The following is an 18428-nucleotide window of genomic DNA, read 5'->3' as shown; positions in this document are numbered from 1 at the left end:
TGTAAGAGGATGTAGATGTCCTACTTAGCCTCAGGTCACTACCAGTGCCTGCCTGCAGCAACCATTGATATGATATGATAATATAGTATACGAACCATAAGAAGACTCATTTAGACATGGATCTAACTTCTGCCTAAAGTCACAATTTGATCCCAAGGAAACTCATGTTTCTGGGCAAATATCAGGCCAGGGATTTTATTTTCAACTGAACAAATTATTGTGTGGTTATCTATGGAGGTTTTTTAATGTTGTATATCCTGAAATAGATGTATGGTTTTTGTGTGAGCCTTCACACTTTCTCCCTCCTCTTTATGTATTAGCAGAAGTATACATGGTTGCCTATACTCAGTATTGAGCTTCAGAAGTTTAAGTTTTTATTCAGCCTTTGTCTCTTCAAGCTAAACTGAACTCTAGTCACTAAAATGCAGTGGCTTTGGCTTCCAGGCAGCAATCGTTTCCAGGCAGGTATTTATAGCATTGCAATGTAGTTGGTTTACCTTCAAGGTAGAATCAGTGTAGGGCAATTTTAACTCTGTTGTGCTTGTGACTCACTGAATATGGGGTTGCATTTCTTACAGCAAGACTCCTTTAATCCTGAACATTAGCAATGTGTAGCATCTCCCACTTTCGCTAATTTTTATATGTTTTACTGGCACACTTGATAATATTGCAAGGGGCAAAATTATTTATGGCTATCAGACATTTAAAATAGGATAATACCTTGAGGTCTGTCCTGTGTTTTAAGTCAGATATTCTTATTTTGTGGGAGAAGCAAAATTATTTTATTAGGATGATTAGAGTTTTAAATCCATACTTAGCAGTAAAATGTATATACCTCTACATTAGGTAGCCCCAAGTGTTTGACATTTCTTAATTTGTAGCAAGGGTTTTCAGTTTGTCCAAGAACTTTATTATGTGAAGTATGTTTTCATTCAGCCAGGAAATGGTCTCATTTAAGTTTGTGTAGAGCAGAAATAGCTCCTGATTTCAGTAACACTGGCAGACCTATTCTGTGATTGAAGAATTCAAAAGGAAATAGGGAACAGTGAGGTCAGTGGGGTTTGCCTACTGAGGAAAAGGTATACTTTCTTTAGGTATCCTCTTAGCTGTGTGACTTCAGAATTTGTGCTTACAAAACACAGAATGTTTTTAAAGATGTCATCTAGGAAGACTTAGAGCTTGTATGTAAAGGAGCTCACCAAAAGACATCTTTGGCTGCCAACAGGAATCTCTTTAAGTGCATGATCAAAGCCAGATGTAGGTGGGAAGTGGTAGTGATAATTTTGATGATGGGTTTGGGGTTTGTTTCCCCTCCTCCTTCAAATTCTTGTTTAATTTAAAGGGAGGGAAAAAAGATTATCTATATCAGGTTACCTCAGTGGTTTACCTAAGGAGAAAATAATTATTAAAAGTTAGTATGAGAGTACATGAGAAAGATGTAGAGGTATATACATCATTCCTGACAAAGGACATGGACAATAACAAAGAACAACATATTGGGACACCATCCAAGTTTTAAACCTGACCACTTGGTTTGAACCCATCAATTTAGACACATAAAGTATTTGAAGTGTCTTCTAAAGTATTTGGAGTAATTTTTTCAATCAACCTGTTCCTTAACCATCATTCTGAACCTGTAAGAGACTGTAGCTTACATCTTTACAAAGTGTATTCTATGGAAGATTAAGTTATATTTGTGTTACAAATGCCACAAATGTTGAAAATATTTTGGTGCATGCAATATTCTTGACTTTATTTCACCTACCAATATCAATAGGCACAACATCTGCTTTAAAGATTTTGTCCTTCAGCTGTAAAAGGAAACTTATTTTCCAAGTGTTCCTCAGCTTTTCATTTGTCCGTTGTGTAAGCATTGTGGCTGTGGTCACCAAAGATTTTATTCATAGTCTACAGCAATTATGAAGTCAATAGTAATAGGTAAGGTATAGAATTGATAGTTTAAGGTTTCGACACTCTTATTTAGACGTTAGTATTACTTGTTAGTTTGATTAATGCATATTGGACTTGTTCACAGGGTGTTTCCTGAAACCTGAATCCCATGGAATCTAGGGATCTATATATCTATATATAGATCTATCTAGATATATAGATATATCTCTATATATCTAGGTAGCTGCCAAAGGTTATCGGCCTGTGTGTGGCGTAACATACCAGCTACAAATTACATAACTGCATTTGGTCTTCCTTGCACTGACTATTACAGGAAAGTTTTTAGTATCATTGTGAAGAGGTTTAGGTTCTTGGAAATCTTGGTAGTTTCTAATTAAAAAGGAATCGATTATAAATATCTTTATTCAATATGCCATATTTTCTTTCAATAAACAATATCCTTTAGAATTTCAAGATGTTACTTAAAAGGGTCTTTATGATATCTCTCATGCTATTGTTCTAGTTAATCAAATACTTGCTGCACTGCCTCTTTCTTCAATAAACAATCTTCAGAATAGTCTACTAGCTAGACCTATGACAGTAGGTGAACTCTATGGGACCTAATCCCTTCCTGTGTATGTATGAATCTGATATAGAAGAGATTTGTCCTCTGTCTAAGGGTAACTGTACATTGTTACACTTATTTTTTTATCTGCACAACAAAACTCATGCAATCCAGTCATAATGCCATGTTTATGCTGGAATGACTTGGGGAAAAAAGCAGCTTAGAGTAACTCCCCAAAGAATCTCTGGTAACTTGATTGTACTTCAAGGACTGCTTTAAAAAGTCAAGAATTTTTTTTGACCCATTCATAAAATTTTTCACTGTAAGCATTCTAGTTCAATTTCTTCTGAAAGTAATATTTTTCAAAAGGGTATTTCAGTAGTCTCTTAATAGAGGAACATTTATCCTTCCCAAAGTAGATTTATTTACTCAAAGACACATTTTAAAATGATTCGCTGGCATTGCTAGTTCCCTGTGATCTCGGTGATAGAAGTCTCCATTCTCTGTAGTTCTTGTTTTCAAGGTAGGTAACCCATTTCACAGATTACTGGGATGGCTACATAAGCTATTAATGCTTCAACAGAATTAGATAGCTCATAGTTCAAGAAATGTACAAAACCTGTATGTGAATATAAAAAAATATAAAGAGTTCATAAGTGAATTAAGGAAAAAAAAACAAAACCAAAAAAGCATCTCTACTAGGAGGCACCAGACATCTCTTAGAAGGAAACAAAATAAAGTAGCTGCCATAGATAAGAAACACATTCATGCACTACGGTGCCTAAGGAACTTTAGTAAATACTTCTTAAACAAGCCATTGCATACAGTACTTGTTTCTTACTGAAGTGTTGAGAGCAATTACATTTCAGGCTGTCTGGAAGTAAATTACCATGTGGTAATGACTCAGGCTTTTCTTTCAAGAGAGAAAACACTACCCTTCAAATTTAGCAAAAGAAATTTTCACTGATTCGTGGGCTCCAAGTTCACTTTTATCTTTTATAAGACCTGTGGTATAACATGAACTACTCATGAGAGCTACTTCCAGGGGGAAAAAAACCCCCTTTTTTTAAAATCTTTTCCCTTGGACTTATATTAATACTAGCAGCAGTGGCATTCTGAGCAAGTAGGCTTATTGCATTGCCTTTAAGTCAGCTTAGTTCAGGTCAACTTGGATTTAAGTTTCAAGTTAGAAAATCACATGACTTTATAAGCACTCATAAATGTCTGTTTATGTTATAAACTGACTTTACCAAGTTTTTATTTCTCTTAATTTTTCCTAAGTGAGGAAATTAAAAGAAAGGTGAAAGCAGTACTCACAAGTTGCAGTTGCAAAGATGATATGCATGACATTTCTATTCAGTTGTCTTACATGTTTGGGAGAAAACATATCAAGGCTGTGGGGTTGCAGAATAGAAAGCAATGTGGCTGCTGACCAGAGTTTTAGTGTTAAACTTAGCCTTTGCTTCTGTGGCAGAGGAACTGCCTACATTTGTAGAGATTTAGCACTCTGCTACTTTGCCTCCTGAGACATCAGGTAACCCTGATGCCATTTACTAAAGCATACAGATGTCTCCCAGAGACATCTACAGGAAATACATGCCTGACTCGAGGGGAAACTTGACTTAACTCAGGAGGAGAATTCACCGACTACATATATTAAGGTTTAAAAATAAACCAATTAAGAGACCTTTTAGGTCCTGACAATAGAAATAATGAAATGAGCATCTAAAGTCTGTATTGTTGACTGTTTAGAAATCTTTTATGCAAAAAAGACGTTTTACCGTGGTTCATAGGCTCATGAGCTTGGGATTCAATCCAGAATATTGTTCTAAACTTGAATTTTCCTGAAGGAGAAGGATGCAAGACGACTACTTTGAGCCCATGTTGGTTTTTTTCATACACTGAGCATTGCACTGAAATACTTATTCTTACATTAGCATACACAGTTCTCCAGGAGTATCTTGTCAGCCTTCTTCCATAAAACATTACAACTAATGCATTAGGCTTCTGACTGTTGATTATGGGTGATGTTATACCATGTCTCTGGGTTATGCATAGTGCGTTAATTTTTACATGAGTTTGCTTTATACAGAACATCTACATTTCTAAGCAATCTATCAGTCTGTGAAGATAACTACCATGTTGTGAAGAGGGCGAGTTCATGTTTCAGTTTTTATTTTTAAATGCTCCTAACTATCTTGGAGAATGTTCAACAGAGTAAAATGGAACGATAACAATTTGTAGATACTCTGTGTGAAGGAAATATGGACTATAATTTGAAGTTGCATGAGCAACTTAGGAAAAATCTGATTTTGGCCTTTCTGCTTCTTCTATTGTCAAACCAGTGTCTCCTAATTCTTCTTTGGCACCATCTCCCACAGAATACTCTTCGAAAAGCTGGCAGCCCACGGCTTAGACAGGGGCACTCTCTGCTGGGTTAAGAACTGGCTGGAGGGCTGGGCCCAGAGAGTGCTGGTGAACGGTGCTGCATCCAGTTGGTGGCCAGTCACTAGTGGTGTCCCCCAGGGATCAGTGTTGGGCCCAGTTCTATTTAATATCTTTATCAATGATTTAGATGAGGGGATTGAATCCACCATCAGCAAATTTGCAGATGACACTAAGTTGGGAGGGAGTGTGGATCTGCTGGAAGACAGAAGGGCTCTGCAGAGGGACCTGGACAGGTTGGAGAGTTGGGCTGATTCCAGTGTGATGAGGTTCAACAAGGTCAAGTGCCAGGGCCTTCACTTCGTCCACAACAACCCCATGCAGCGCTACAGGCTGGGCACAGAGTGGCTGGAGAGCAGCCAGGCAGAAAGGGATCTGGGGGTTTGGATTGACAGGAAGCTGAACATGAGCCAGCAGTGTACCCAGGTGGCCAAGAAGGCCAATGGCATCCTGGCCTGGATCAGGAACAGTGTGGCCAACAGGACCAGGGAAGTGATTCTTCCCCTGTACTCAGTGCTGATGAGGCCACACCTGGAGTACTGTGTCCAGTTCTGGGCCCCTCAGTTCAGGAAGGATATTGAGGTGCTGGAGCAGGTCCAGAGGAGAGCAACCAGGCTGGTGAGGAGACTTGAGCACAAGTCCTATGAGGAGAGGCTGAGGGAGCTGGGGTTGTTCAGCCTGGAGAAGAGGAGGCTCAGGGGAGACCTCATCAGTCTCTACAACTCCCTGAAAGGAGATTGTAGCCAGGTGGAGGTTGGTCTCTTCTCCCAGGCAACTATCAGTAAAACAAGAGGGCACGGTCTTAAGCTGTGCCAGGGGAGGTTTAGGATGGATATTAGGAAGAAATTTTTTACAGAGAGGATAATCAGACATTGGAATGGGCTGCCCAGGGAAGTGGTGGATTCTCCATCCCTAGAGGTTTTAAGATGAGACTGGATGTGGCACTTAGCACCATGGTCTAATAACCACAGTGGTAGTGGATCAAGGGTTGGACTTGATGATCTCAGAGGTCCCTTCCAACCCAACTGATTCTATGATTCTATGATTCTTTTTCTGTTTTTGTTGCTTTTTGCTCATACTTCTCAGGAAAAACATGTTTCCTGCAGCCATTTTATTTTGCCTTCTTGGTACCAGGGAAGTAGAAGATGAGCACCAAAAACTGTGATTTGTTGGGGATGTCAGCTAGAGTGATGTCTGGCTGGACAAGGGTATATTCCAGTTATTCGGTTGAAGCCAAACTGTGAGTTCCTCTTGGCAGTGACACCAGCATCTTTGGCAGAGAGATGCTTTCTCTTCCTTGGAGAAGGCTGTGAGTAACTGGATTTGGAAGACAAACTTGTCCAAGAGAATCCCAGTTTCTATAGTCTCCATCAATGCAGAGTATATGCAAATGAAGACCAGTGTCCCTGGTGTCAAAAAGGACAGTGTCACATTTCTACCTTGATACAAGAAGCTTGCTAGACAATGACGAATAAAAGTCTTGGATCCATTTATGATAGATTGATGGATGGATGCAGGCAAGCAAGAACTGTGTAACATCTGGGAGGCTTGTAAGGGACAGTATGGATTTTTACACTTGAGAGAGGCAGGGGAACAGCTGAAGGTTGATATAAAAAACTTCAATGGTAATTCAGAACTTGGGTGCATATACACAAAATGAGAGGGCAGGTTAAGCAAAAGGGAAGGATATATCATTAGAAGAATGGTGTTGGGAAGGGAGAGGGGCAGGGATTTAAAGTGTTTTAGGATACCTGATGTGTGACATGCCATACATGCAAATGTGTCATGACTAGTTTGGAGTCTGTGTAGAGGAAGGGATGTGGAGGCATTTCATCTTTGTTCCATGTGTCTTTATATCTACTTTTGTATCCTTCATAACTACGTTAGTGTTCCATATGGTTAGAAGTTGTGTAAGTCTAATGTTTTCATGTTTGACAACTCAGACAAAACCAACTTTTGTTACTGAAAGCATTCAGAGTGTCTGAGATTGTCTGGAAATATGAGTTGAGATGGTGCTCCATTTGCTTTCCAAAGATTATTTCTTTGTCAGACCAGCAGAAAATGTGTTATATTCTAATTGCATCAGGCAATTTTGATCTTTATGGTGGGATACTTTGACAGTTAGCTCTGTGCTCCTTCAGATAGGGTTTCATAAGTTGAAATCTATGCAGATTGTTGGCTTGGTTTCTGGAGAAGGGGAAGAATTTAGAATAACAATGTAGCACTTAAAATACTGTAAATAGTTCTTCTTTGTAATAGACTGCTGTCTACCGAAAAGCAGTTAAAGCCCTGGGAGAAATAAAAGCTGAGAGGAATACAAGCCTCATAATTTTTGTGTACTTAATGATACTGTATCTGAAAGTCAAAAGAATGACCTCTTGGTATCTTTTAAGATTTGCATTTGGAGCAAGCAGGTTTTGTATCTCTAAAGAGGGGAAGTATTGTAGAACAAAAGGAATTAAAAATACTCTATGTTTTTTGTCAGTCTTTCATGTCTGTAAGATATGGGTTTTTTTCCTACTATGAAGGTTATTGACAACGAGAGACAGAGTTAACAAGCAAGAGATTTAAGAAGAACGTGCAACTATTTAAACATCCAAGAGGTAGGGAAGGGAGAGGGAGGAATGAAAGCACTAAGGTCTTTTAAAGTTGTTTTCTTTGTTCTTCCATCTTGCAGTTTTACTGTTAGATGAGAGTAGCAGTAGGGATAAGGGGAAATAGGAAAAAAAGCAGGAAGGAGAAAAGGAAAATGGATGTGGTGTTCTGCATCAGGAATACAAGGTGGCTCCCTGTGCCCTATTTCTAGAAATAAAAGGCTGTCAGAGGAGGTATCACCCCAAAGGTGAGGGAGACTGACTTCTGTGGATACTAAGAGCTTTTGACAGCAGAGGCTCAAGTACTGATGAGGGGGTTGGAGCCAAGTACTCAAATTGCATGATGTGTATATGGCACAGTTTTCTGTCTGGAGCAATCCTAATTAAATAGATGTAGCAGGAGGTCTACAAATCTGTGGTTTCCATTGATGTTCTGCTTATTAAAATGGATTTGTCTCATTTTGAATGAGTGACAATGGCTTTTCTACTACAGTTCTCATCACCCCTCAAATTCCTGAATGAGAAATATTGATGATAGCTGGAAAAGTTTTTGTTTGGTGGACTATATTTCTGGAGTATATATTATAAAAATATTAGGGAAGGTGGCCAAGTTTCTGGCAGTAGTTTTGGCAAGTTTATTTTTATTCCCCTCTTACAGTATGTCTGAAAGATGCAACAACTTGTGCATATGAAAAGACCTGTTTAAGTTTGATGCCTTAAGCCCCTAATGGTTTTTTATTTTTCTAATACTTGTTTTATAAGTAGATTTTAAAAGCAGTAACCCTCCGTCCCTTGTCCCTTGTCCCTTTCCCTTTCCCTCTAACACCCTTAGTTTACACATTCCTTAACCCTCTTACTCCATTCTATGCTCCCTATATCACTCCTACCCCCAAATCCAGTAGAAATGTTTAGTCTTTTGTCAAGGCAAGGCCTAGATTGTTGACAGAACAGCATATCAGGGCCTAACCCACAGAACACGGTCAAAAACTGGGTGACTATGCACCCTTTGTGCTCTGATGAAGATGAAGATGGGATGAGCAGAGGGTCCCAAAAAGCCCCCAGACCCATTTTTCAGGGGGGGGACCAGGGGTGGTCCAGAGTAAAGGCCACAGGGTGGACACATCTGGGATTGGATGGATGGCATTATAAAATGTAACATCTCAGGCATGGCCGGTGCGCGTGCCGTGTAACATCTTTTGCCTTGGCATAATAAACCCTTTCTTATCTCACCCCTAATTAATTGCTCTGGGAGATTTTTTCAGCACCTAACTCCCATGGCAACAAGTTAGTGACTTTTCTCACTATTCTTTAAGCATATAGCCTCTTGCCTTGTCATGAATTGTCATGTATATTTTAACTGAAAGAAAACTGAATGTATTTCCAGCAGTTAAAAAGAGACAATAAATTTTCAAGTAAAGGTACCATTGTACCAAGGCTGCTAGTTTTTTATGGTATTGAAATTGAGTTTTCAGCCTCATTGTTGAAACCATGAAGTGCTATTGACAGTGATATATTTAACCCAGTTTACATTAGGCAGCTTCACTGATGGTTAGGTGCAAATAACAACTGCAACTTACCCTTCCTATCTGCATTCTTCAAAAGATTTTACTGTGTTCGAAGTAGTTCTGCACAGTTTAAGAATGCAAAGTAGAAATTGACAGCTGATACAATAGATAACCAATTAGTTACTACCTAATAGGTACTTATGAGATACTGGTAAATTATTAATATGCTAGTTACCCTTCCCTAAGTCAACTGATAAGTTGGGTTAGCCTGGCAGTCATCAGTTAGAGGGCAAGATTGGTTCCACTGATCACTGGGATAGATCGAACAATACTGCTGAGGAGCAGTTTTCCAATTACCTGCTTTTTTCCTTAGTGTTTTGTACATTTGTGTTAATTTTACCTCTGGAATCCTTGAGGTACTGACCACCTCTGTCTTAACACTCTTGTACGAGTCTTTAATTTGACTTTTCTTGCTTACTGTGGCTCTACTGCGTCCGTTTTCTCACCACTCTTGCTTGCAACTTAGAAGCTTTTCACTCGTCATAACCCAGGTCTCAAAGCTGTGTAACATTTAAACCAGATCTTGAATCACAGAGGCTGGAGTGGCTGGGAGGGGAGTTGCATTATTTTCTGCAGAACTGGGGTTAGTGTCCTGTTGTGGTTGCAGCTGGGTACAGGTGAGATACTGCCGATCTCTGCTTTGGTATGTCAGGATACCTGGGTGCATACTTCTTTCCTGTCAGTTCAGTGACCACCTAACACACTGAAGCGTGTACATCCAGCTCTGTGAGCCCACTTGGTGGAGGGATCAGGGAGCCACTGTACCTCTATTTATGCTGGGTTATTAGGGTGGAGTGGTAACTCTAAAGGCAAGCAGCGCCAAGTAGTGCCAACAAGTGGAAATAGCAAGGTCTGAACTGTGGTAAACTACAGCCAGAACAACACTGAAGTCAGTGCTTCAGCCGGTGATTATTACCTTTCCAATTTGTTTACCTTTTTTACCCTCCTAAATATTGTTGAAAGGATTTATTTTGTAGAACTGTAATGGGATAATTTAATAGTATTCTTGTGTCCATTATCTTTTAAATAATTATGTGATTTGAAGATGTTATTCCAATAAATATGATTAAAATTTCAAACATTTTTTTATTGTAAATATCTGCAAGATGCCTAAAACCTTAGGAGACCTGAAGACAGGATCTTATTTTATCTAATTTTTATCTACAGCAGTGTAGCATGTTAGAAGTTTGTCCTTCTGGAGGTGAGACTCTTTTGACATGAAAGGTGTCTACGCACATGTAGAATGAAATAACAAACAGAAGTTTTGCCTGACAAAGACCCCTGACTTGTACCTAGCCTTGCTCACTTCATCTGCAGTAGTTGCACTGTTCTGTGTAGGCCTGTTGATGACAGTGACAAATCATGGAATTGTTCCCCTCATCTTGTCTCTTCAGAAGAGAGAAGAAGTATTTGCATTTCATTTTCTAATCAAGGTTGCTAGCTTGAGCTTTGAAGAAGAAAAGATGGGCACACATGTTTTGATGCTAGGAATAATTTTGCTCTCAAATCCAAACAAAACCTCTTGAGAAAGTGCATGATAACACATCTATGTGATAATCAATATCAGGTTGACCAGACTGGCCTTGCCCTACTTTCTTGATGAGTTCCTTGATTAAAAGTTACTAATGTAATGAATAATTTAGAGTTTTTTATTACCTCACTCTACATGCATTCAAATATCCATAATATTTGCAACTTGAAAATAGTTGGTAGGCTAACCTAGATGTAGGCTTTTGTGGTCTGTGCTATATAGTAGGTAGAAGGTAAAATACAGAATTACTCGTATTTTAGGGAATCACAGCTCTGTTTGTGATTCACTGTGTGCTAGATTTTAGGCATCACTCATGGATCCCCTTTTAAGAGGCTGGAAAAGAAATTTTTTTTTCAAGAAAGGAGAAAAAAATTCATTGTTTCATCATTTTTCTAGATAAGAGATAACATCAGTAAAACAATTGATATCAATGGATTTGGGAGACTACTTAAGACTGGTTTAGCAGTGCTCTGATAGAAAAGCTACAGAGCTTAGGCATTTTTGCTTTTCTCATTTGCTTCTCCTAGCCTCTGTTATACACTTTAAATGAACAAGAAGTCTAAAACTTGTTAAGTTGTTTTATGGAGAAAAATGTATCAAAGAGAAGACTTTAATTGTACTACAAAAGGGAAAGAACCCTTTATAGGTTCATATAGGGCTAGAACCCTATAGAAGTTCATATAGGGCTAGTGTTGAATTCTACTTTATAGGATTTAAAAAATTTTAATTTTATCCTATTATTCTTCCTTCTTTCTTTTTCCAGTCTCTTAAATGCATTTTTTTTCAGCAGCAAAGTGAAAAGTGGAAAGAAAGATGAGTTAGGGAAACAAAGTGTTGTAAAAGCAGAAAAGACCTTTCAAAAAAATCTTAGTTTGAAAATATTTCAAATCCTTCTCAGTTTTTTTATCAGCTCCGACGAACTCAGAATCCAGAGTTTGACTTTGAACATGTAATTTGTGGGCCTGTATGGTAGGTTTATTTGGTTTATATTTTAGAGTATGTGCACCCTTTGAAGAAACGTGATACAGGTAGGTTTTTGTATCATTTGTGAGATTACTGTTTGTGGTCACTTCCAGCAGAGGAATAAGAAAGATTCCCAAGGGGCAGTGGACCCAATAATAAAAGCATTTTGGCACTTGGAGCTCTATGAACCAAGTTGTAAGGTGTGGGGGTGGTGCTCATATGTATGGGAACCCTTCTCTGCGCTCAGAGCAAAATACGCAGCTTTGCATCTCAGACGCCTCTCGGTTGGGAGCAAACCTGTTGCTCTGATCAGATAATGTGTGGAGCTGGCTGTTGATTTTCCATTTGTTGGAAGATTATGTTCAGGGAAAATAGGCTTTTGGATCTCCATTGGCACAAAAAAGTTACATCCATAAAAAGTATAATTTTTGTTAATAAAGTTAAGATTCTGCTACTGAAATTTATGACTATGTTAATTCCAATTTTGAACTTATTTTGAGCTGTGCTTTATTTTCATTATTTGAGAGACTATTTAACAAAGAAGCAAGTAGATGAGCAAGCAACTAACATATTGGAAATTGTTACTTCCATATAACTCATGGATGCTTTTCCCCACATTATTAGTTTTGAAAGACTATTCTCAGTTAAGTAAAGAAAAAAACTAACCAATTTAATGATTTTTTTTAAAGTAGCAGCATTGTCTTAGGTGCTTTCTTAATGCAATATTGGTTTATGGGCTAAGAATGACATCTATAATATTATTATCTTTTTTAAAAAAATTGTTATCAGGAAAGTTAAAAATAAGCTAGGGTTTAGTCCATAGCACAGCTAAAGAGTAATATGCATCAAAAGACATGCTTGGCAAATAGTATACACTCAGCTGAAAGGACTCTCTTGGTAGTGAAAAATAAATTGAGACTGCAAGACCTGGATCCAGATTTATTAAGAATAATCAGTTGATTTAAAGTTATAATATCAGTTAATATTTAAAGTAATATTAAAGGTAAGGTAAAGATTATATTTACTGGATTTTTTTCCCCACAGAACTGTAATATAAAACCAATGACAGAGCCTCAGAGGACATGGGAAAAGTCTGTCTTCTGGAAGCAGTAAATGAAAGAGTTTTCTGTTCTTTTTCTTCAGATGTCACCTTTAATGTGTATTTTGCATGAGTTGTGCAGGTAAAACAAAATGGTTATTCTTTGCTAATAAATGTTTTCTACCATTAAAGTATACAGTCCAATTCTTCACCTGCTAGGCTTGATGTAGTACTGATGGAGATTTTTGACCTTGTTGAAAAATAAGTGCTGCCAGTGTAAGTTTTCTGTCATGGAAATGATGGTTGCTGGGATTTCGGATGTCAGTTGCATAATTTAATGATGAATTCTAGTAAGAGAATATCAGTTCTGTGAAACTTTTTACTAAATCAGATAAATAGGAAAGGAATAGAACAATATCCAAAGTCATCCTCTTTTTAATGATTGAGAGAGATTATTCTTACTGTGCATTCATAGAGTAGCTCTGGTTTGAGTTCAGATATGAAAATAAAGCATACGCAGACATATTTTGTGTCCATAGAGAATTTTAATTGCATTGTCACACAAGTGGTTTTTGCTTTCAGAGACATGAAACCAAAAAAAATTAGTACTGATGATTTATGATGTGAACATATTAGCTGACTATCTAACGTCACATTGTCAGAGGCTTTATGCTTTACTTGTTCTTAGAAAGGACATAAGAGTCTAAAGAAATCAGATGGGAACCCCTTCAAAAATTTTACACTTCTGTGATGAGGAGAGAATTTCTGTCAGCAAGTACAAAGATTGATGGTTTAGTTTAGCTGTGCTTGTGGTATCTCTGATTTGGAAGTGCTGATTTGGAAGGATTTAAACTTCTTCACTCCCTGCTTTCCATGTCTCATCCACCACATAATACAGTGTTTTTAAACTTTTCTTGGCAGACACTAAGGGTGAGAATTAAGAAAAGAAACTCCTTCTTTGTGTGTCTTTGTTTTCATGATTGATTTCTAGTTTGCTGGTTTGTTGCTTTTTGGTTTTGTTTTTTTTTCATTTGATTGGGTTTTATTTTTATATTTTTTAGAAGAGATAGTTCAGAAGATTTGTTCTGCAACACTTTCTAAAATGTCTTCTTTTTTGTTTGAATTACTGTTCATCTGAAATGCAAACAATAGAATTAGACTTCAGTGAGTAGTGTGTTCACTCTTTACAAATAATTAACAGAACACTTCAGAAGCACAATGTTTGACAAAGATATCTCTGCTCAGTTGCTATCCGGAATTCAGTTATTAGTAGGAATGCTTTCAAATGTTTATTACTTGATGCTGACGTCTGTGGGTTATTTTATGTCAAAGCACACAGCTACTTTTCATCATCAGCCAAGTGTAAATTCGAATTAAGAGTTTTTTGACCTTGTCAAAAATAAAGAGATAAAAATACACCAACAAACAGAAAGTTGCCATCTTTCCAATCACTGTTTGTAAAATGCACTTCTGGTCTGTCTGGAAGTCATATTACCAGTGTCAGTAAGAAAACACATTCTATGTAGAAGAAGATTAAAAAAAAATTGTTTTAAAAGTTCTATTATGTACTTGCCCTCCTGTGTATTGCTATTGAAATATGCTTTGCCAGGATTTTATTTTTCTGTCTAATCCTATGCCTTTGATGACAAATGATCTGTGCCACCAGTAATCCTGTAAATACTTTGAGGAAAGAATAGACTTTAACAATGATGGTAGGCTATTGAGATTTTGAATAAGGTATTTGGAAAACTAATTAAACATGAACAACAAACTGGTAACACTTACCTCAATGGATGTAAAAAGTGATTTCTGTTATTTTTTTAGTCTTTATCATGAACATACTCTTCTTCCTAGGGCTGTGAAATTTAAAAGGTCCATATTGGAGTGTAAAAGATTGTTAACATCATCTCCAGTAAATCCTATCAGTATGTCTCATAGGAGGATTTTCTACTGTTTTACTATTTTTATAATAAATTATATTTACTAATGGTCATTAAAAATAAAAATTATTATTCTTTTTTATAAGGATAAGAGGAAATCTGTCTCGTAGAAGTTAATAGGTGTAGCAATTATAGGGGGTGTGTGTTCTACTTCTAATTCAATTATGAAGTACTAAATCACTACATTTCTAAATTCTAGAGACTTTAGTCTCTAGAAGACTCCTAGATTTATTGTAAAACATTTTGTACAGATACATGGCAACCCATTTAAGATCAAAGATTACAGAAATAAATATCAGGTGTTTTGATTAAAATTTAATTTTATTAAAAATCGCAAATACTTAATAACCTTCAGACTTTATTATTTTATGAGGTACACTCTCAATTTTCTGTCCTTGGACTGAGCTTTACATTCACTTAAAACAGGTGCATGGTTTTTAAGAGTTGTTAAAAATCATGGGTACCTTTTTTTTGTGGGAAATCAAACATTTTGTTGATCCATAGCTTACTTTTAAATTTCACTCCACAGGAAGTGGTTTTTAACTATTCTTGTATTTTGGAAAATACTCTCACTGTACATTTACCTAATCTATGTGTCAGCAGTGAGCCCATGAGTACGTTATGGGACACAGCCTTCCTTTCCCTTCAGAAAATGTCAAGAGGGATGTTGTGATGGATTCACAGTTTAAACTCTGTTATGACATCATAAAGTCAATCGGACCTGTTCTTGAGCTAAGCATCTAAATTTTATCTCTCCTGACCTACATAATGAATATTACTGCTCAGTTCATTTGAAATTAAGATGCAGCTTTCTTAATGGTATACGTTTTAAACTTGGGAACAAGATATGGCAATTTCTTCTGAGAATGACAAACTTTTCATTTTATTTTTTGCTACTGTTGCATGGTTTTGTACAGGTGGAGCTAACCATACTTAATTTGTCAATACCTCAGAACTCCAGTGGTTTATTTAAGCTGTTTGGCCACTCACCTCTTCAACACCTCTATGCAACTGCAGGTGCATTTTGATGCCTGCCACCCGAGGATTTCAAATAGCCCCCTGCAGCAGTCTCGTACTCTTCTGCTACACCTTGATTACAGCATGCATATTTCTCTACTATCTGATTTGGATTTGCACAGAATGAAATCCTTTTTGTATAGAAATTTTTCACTGTACATTTCAGAATGTTCTCAACTTTTAAGGTTGATGGGAAAAGAGAAGTTAAATTAATCAAGTTGGTAGCACTTTAACTTCCTAAAGAAACATGTACACTGAGTGGATTTTCACATAATGCTCCCAGTAGGGACTCTATGTCTTGTTAATACTTCAGTTTAACAAGTATGAAAAAGAAATCTCTATTCTGTGCAGAACAAAACTGTTGCTCAGGTGTTTTAAAAGTTGGTTTGATCTCTTTATTCTGCACATGAAATGAAAGATTAAGGAGTACTCGCCATTCCCAGATGCAGCTGCTTCTCTGACCTGGCTCTAGGTGAGAGAACATCTTTGCGTAGTAGTCTTTTTAAAACTATGGGTTCTGGGTGGTTTGATTTTGTTTTTTGGTTTTTTTTTTTTCCTCTGCAAAGTTAGAATCCACCACTTCTTTTTTGAAATTAATCCAAACTTCTTACCTAAAAGACAAAATCTTAATAAGGCTCACAGGTATTATCTTATGGTATAAACTGGGTTTTAGGGAGTTGGGGAGTTTTATTTGTCTTGAATGTTGATACATTAATACATGGGTGCTCTACTTGCTTACTCTTCGGCAAAGGTTTGCAGATCTTCTGACAGTATCTTTTGCCTCTTGGCCTTTCTCTAAGGCAAATCCATACCAAAATCGTCAATCACAAAATAAAGAGTCTAACAAATGAGTAGAATGACTGCAGAATTTCAGGCCCAGTGCAGAAGTGATGAAGGCCAAATAGTTCCCCAGAGCAACACAACACTCATAAGAATCTGTATAGTAGGTCATGGAAGAAAGGTGAGACTTGTCCTAAAAGTCTTTATTACTTCTTCAACTTAAAATGGCTGTTAGGCATATATCACATGCAATCCTAATTTGAGTAAAGCAGGAGTATGAGAGATAATGCATATAAAGTAAAAATAGAGAGAGGGAGGGGGGCAGGAGGAGGGGATATGCTTTAGAAATAATGTAGAATCTCTTAGGCATTTTTATTCATTGTAAACGAATGAAGAAACAAGAAGCAAATTGTTTAAAATCATTTCCAGGTCACCTTTAAAAGTAGCAGTAATATCATTACAATATATGAGCTGAAACATAAGAGAGAAAGGGCTGTTCATTTTAAAAGCTGAAATAGAGTAATTAGCTGGAAACAATGTGTCATGCCTTACAATAAAAGTTAAATTACAGTAAAATACTTCCTTGCAAAAATGCTCACCATGTGCCAAAGCCCACACATCAAACCACGCTTTCTCCAATCTGCAGCACAGTAGTTCCCCCGCCTGCCCAACTGTAAGAATGGGAGGGATGTCAAAGGGCCTCATTCTCTACTGTGCTATGACAAGTGCTTATTACAAGACTTTGCTGGAGCTGCTCTGTAAAACTAGGCTAATGGAGTATGAGGACTTAGAACTTCAAAAAAAAAACACCTCTCATCACCTGATGATTTAGATAAGCTGTGGATGCTGCTGCCCATCTTTGGTTAATGGTCATGCCAGTAGCTCTTCATCACTAATGAAGACAGTAGAGGGACTTTGTCCGCTACTACCTTGGTCACAATGTTCTTTTCAATTTTCCTATATTGTAATATGTTCCATGCTTACCTTCAATAGTCCATCTGTTTCTTTTCCTGGTGAGTCTCCCAGAAACTGTCTCAGAAACTCTCTTACCTAAACAAAACACGTGGAGACCTATGTATGGTCTACTTTGTTTTATGTTCTTTACATGTTCCTGCAGTTTTATAGTGTGCTTTAACTCCTATTCTGCACCCAAAAAAGAGTACTGTGTTCCATGTGTTGCAGAGGTCACTGTCTCAGGACTGGAGCCATCACCCATCTCTTGAGTCAGTTCCTAGTTCTTGATGTGTTGCCATCTGGACTGATCTCCACCTTGAAATCCTATCTACGGTACCATTAATGGACATGCACATACTGTCAAGGGAAGGCCAGGAGATACCATACAACTCTTTATTTATTTTTTTTATTCGATTTACTTAAGTAATATACTGAACAATTAAAAAAGAAAAGAGCCCACTGAAGTACTCAACACCGTTAACTCAAACTTCTCTAAGTTCGTATTCCTGTTTAATTGTTACTAGTATTTGCACTTAGTCAATAAGTACATTGAGCTCATTTTTAATAAAAGCAAACACTGCAATATATTGATATATATTTGAAAATCAAAAGGATGTAGTAGGAAGTTTCTCTTTACTGCTATCACGAATTATCTCTCACTTCTCAAAGGATGACTTTCCAGAACTAATGTCACGAAAACAACTTGCAAGGTGCTTTTTACCTGAGTGATGTGAATTAAAAGACAATGGATTAATATAGCAATCAAAATTGATTTTGGAATGGGAGTTTCAGGTATTTAGGAAGCTACATCACTTCTTATGGTGAGTATCACTTACTTAATCTGAAATATGCTTTAGAGGGCATGGTGGTATCTGGTCAAAGGATGGACTTGATGATCTTGAAGGTGTTTTCCAATCTTCAAGATTCTATGATTTTGTGATCATGAACCAGTCTCAGCCTGAAGTAGAGATTAATCATTGGGTTGGGAACCCAATATGCACCTGTGTTTCTAAGGGCCAAAAAGTCATGAAGATAACAGATAAGACAGGTTATTCTGCAAGTTCTTAAAAAAAAAAAAAAAGAAAAAAAGAAAGGAAAAAGAAAAAAAGGGGGAAAAAAGGAAAAGAAAGGAAAAAAAAAAGGAA

Source organism: Manacus candei, unplaced genomic scaffold, assembly GCF_025592945.1.
Source record: "Manacus candei isolate 608988 ecotype Guabito, Panama unplaced genomic scaffold, ASM2559294v1 h1tg000049l, whole genome shotgun sequence".
Lineage (NCBI taxonomy): Eukaryota > Metazoa > Chordata > Aves > Passeriformes > Pipridae > Manacus > Manacus candei.
Note: the sequence above shows the minus strand (reverse complement) of the source record.